This window comes from Mustela nigripes, chromosome 5 (genome assembly GCF_022355385.1).
Source record: "Mustela nigripes isolate SB6536 chromosome 5, MUSNIG.SB6536, whole genome shotgun sequence".
In the NCBI taxonomy this organism is placed as follows: Eukaryota; Metazoa; Chordata; class Mammalia; order Carnivora; family Mustelidae; genus Mustela; species Mustela nigripes.
Genome location: NC_081561.1, coordinates 50,750,470 through 50,754,010, shown reverse-complemented (window position 1 = coordinate 50,754,010; position 3,541 = coordinate 50,750,470). Strand labels below are relative to the sequence as shown.

Sequence of the window (3,541 nt, the reverse complement as noted above, 5' to 3'; positions counted from 1 at the left end):
ACAGAGATCACAAGTAGGCAGAGAGGCAGGCAGAGAGAGAGAGGAAGGGAAGCAGGCTACCTGCTGAGCAGAGAGCCCGATGTGGGGCTCGATCCCAGGACCCTGAGATCATGACCTGAGCCGAAGGCAGAAGCTTTAACCCACTGAGCCACCCAGGTGCCCCAGGTTTTCTTTTCATTGTTCAGTTTGTTTGTGTGATTGGGTGATTTCCACTACCCTGTCTTCCAAATGTTTGATCTTTTTTTCTGTATCCTCTAACCTGCTCTTTATTTTCTGTAATGAATTTTTTATTTCTATCATATTCTTCAGCTCTTATTGGCAATTTTTAATGTTTTCTAAAGTTCTTAGTGTGTTCATCCATTCTTTTCCCAAGTTCAGTAAGCATTTTATGACCATTACTTTGAACTCTTTAATCAAGTACATTGTTTTCTCCCCCATTTCTTATCATCACTTTATTTCTCTCGTGCTGTTCCAGTCTCTGAGTACATCAGGCATAGTGCAGCATTATGACGGCATACAAAAGCATCAGTTTCACCTCCCAACTCTGTTAACTGCTCCAATGAAGACACACATGGATAATGTTCTTTTAACATATCTGGCAATTTAGAAGTCTTCTTGTGAATACTCCAAGAACATCTAACTGGTGTTAGAAACTTTAGTTCTTTAAATGCATTTATTTGTGTTATCAAACTGTATCTTCTTTTTTTTTACATTTTGTAGGTATGATGTAGTAGACACATTATATTTAATTAAGCAGCTCCCCCTGGTTTCTGAACTGGGGGTTTTAGCATCATTGCCTGGATCTTTTGTTTTGTCATCTTCCTCTTTTTCACCATCTTGGAATACCACATCTCTAGTCTTCCTGACTCTAAATTAACACTCATATCTTCACTGTTGACTTCCTGAATGTATCCCTTAGTTGCACAAGCCTCAACCTTTTCTCCATATTTCACTTTGTCTTGATTCTTCATTGTTAGAATATCTGCAATTGCATTTCTTCAATAGTCTGAGCCCCTGCCAGAACAGCTTTCTCAGACATTGTGATAATATTTTCGATAGGACTTGTGAGTGGTTCAATATGTGCAAAGCATAGCCAATATTTAACAAGTTTTTTGGCATCTGGAATATTTTTAATCAGGTCATTCAGTATGACCAACATTTCTTCTTCTGGCATCTCTCATTAATCAGGTTTAGGCATTCCAAAAATGTCTTGTTTACTTTTTCAGTAAATAATCTTTGCTCATCTTCTGCCATGATTGTCCAAAAGGACCCAGCTGAGTTTTCATTCTGCCCTTCAGGCTCAGGCTGGGTAATCACTGAGCTAGGAGGCATTTTCAGCACTTTTCTTTTGCCAGCTTTCCACTCACTCAGACGAGCTTTTCTCTCTTCTGCTGTTTCTCTGGCCTGAGCCTATCTATCAAGAGTTGCTTTTGCTATATGTGTCTACAAGGGTCAGTGCTTTTTGATTTCAGTATCAGTTTGGTCTTAGAAGATGCAGCAGGCTTGCCTAGAGTTTCAGAGGTCAGGCTTATTGACAGTGTCTTCCTTCTCTCTACATCCTGAGAACCGGTTTTGGCACTAGATGAAACCGTGTTTGATTGCAGTAATTCATCCTCCCGAGCCCTTCCCAGATTATAATGTTGGCGGTGGTTCTCCCAAGGCCCTGTTTCACAGCACCCTGAGCACTGTCACTGTGACTTCTGATGGGAGGCCACACCAGCTGTCTATCCTGAGATGCCGTGCTCCCAAGTTTAGCAATGGTCACCGCGTTTGTGGCTCTATCACTTTTCATGGTCACACTGTGGGTGTCTGTGGGTGGAGGCTCTGGGGCTTTAGGGACAGCAGCTGAAGGTTTCTTCGTTGTTGCCGAACTCTCATCTCTTACTAGCAGGGGCTTTCTAAATGAATTAATCTTAGACTGAACAATTTGGCCAGGGTAAGACCCAAGCACAAACTCCTTGGGCATGTTAGCATCTTTGGTTTTTCTTTGGGTATTTGTTCCTTTTTATTGTTGCTTTTAAAATGAAACACTTGGCTTAATTCATGTGTTGATGTTGAGGGTCATCTTTAATTGGTATGGATTGTCCCATTTGATTATTATCCTCAAAATTATGTAGTGTCAATCACTATGGTTGAATTGGTTGATTCATTAGAAGGTCTTAAAGGAATACAATTTTTTCTCATTGTTATATGATTTTTGTTCCCAGGAGGTCTACTGACATTTTCTTTACCAGCCATTTTTGTTTTAAATTTCAGAACTTTTGTCTCTTTGCAGACCTGGCCCTCAGAGTTCATCACTTCATGGTCTCTACTACTGGGTATGTAATCTTCCTGTCTGTATGCAAAAAAAGCTTTTCTTTTTAATATATGTTCCCTGAGTTTTTGTCTCCTTTGTTCTCTGAATGCAGGCTGAGCCCTCTAGTTGGGGGTAGTGTAGCTCCTGAGGCACGGCTGGGAGCCCATGGCTGCTTCCAGAGGGGGATGCGTCTCGGCTCTCTATCAGGTAAATTGTTTCATATAGTTATTTTTTGGAAGCTTTTTCTTATTCTTTGGCTTGATCTTAGAGAAAAAGCTTTCAGTTTTTCACCATTGGATATGAGATTGGCTATAGGTTTTTCTTTTTTTTTTTTAAGATTTTATTTATTTATTTGACAGAGATCATAGGTAGGCAGAGAGGCAGGCAGAGAGAGAGGAAGGGAAGCAGGCTCCCTGCTGAGCAGCAAGCCCAATGGTGCCCTAGTTATAGGTTTTTCATATTTTTCATATATGGCCTTTATTATGTTGAGGTATGCTCCCTCTAAACCCACTTTGTTGAGAGATTTAGCATGAACAAATATTCTTCTGTTTTTTCATTTTGCCTGACTGTCTGTTGGTTTCTGTGTATTAGGTAATTTAATTATGTCTCCTGGCCTTAAAAGAATAGTCTCACGAGGATTTCCTGTAGGGCCAAGAGCAATGACAGCCTTCTTAACCGGTAGAGTCAGGTATTCTTGTAATTTCCCCTGCTGGGCTATGTGTGACCTGTTGTAAGGTAGCTTCAGCTGCTGTGGGCATAGTGATGTGTGGGATGGCTGGGACTGCTTCAGGTGCATTGGTGGGCAGGGATGGCCTTGGCCCCGATGGCTGCAAAGCCCTGCCAGTTGCAAAGCCTTGTTGCAACTGCTTTAGGGCATGCTGGTAGGCAGGGTTACAAGTTCCAGTGTGACTTCTGTGGGTAGTCTGGTGAGCAGAAGTGGCTCTCACTTTGTTGGCTATGAGGCCTGTCTGCAGCTTGATGCACAGGTGTTTTTGGTATAGTTACATTGCGATATTTTCACTTTTGTTGGCTTTACTTTTTGGTTTGCCTAACCCAAATGTCATGAAGACAGTCTTCTACGTTTTCTTCTGAGATTTTTATAGTCTTAGGTCTTACATTTAGGTCTTTGACTTATTTTGTGTTGATTTTTGTATGTGGAGTAAGGTAAGAGTCGAACTTCATTCTTTTGTACATACATACCCAGTTTTTTTAGCACTACTTGTTAAAAGAACTGTCCTTTGTCCT

The 3,541-nt window shown here is 41.1% G+C and overlaps 1 pseudogene; it reads right to left on the bottom strand.

The window, feature by feature from the left end:
- Positions 1–452: 452 nt before the first annotated feature.
- On the bottom strand, positions 453–3,092 carry LOC132018623 (cytoskeleton-associated protein 2-like; annotated as a pseudogene).
- Between the last annotated feature and the right edge of the window lie 449 nt (positions 3,093–3,541).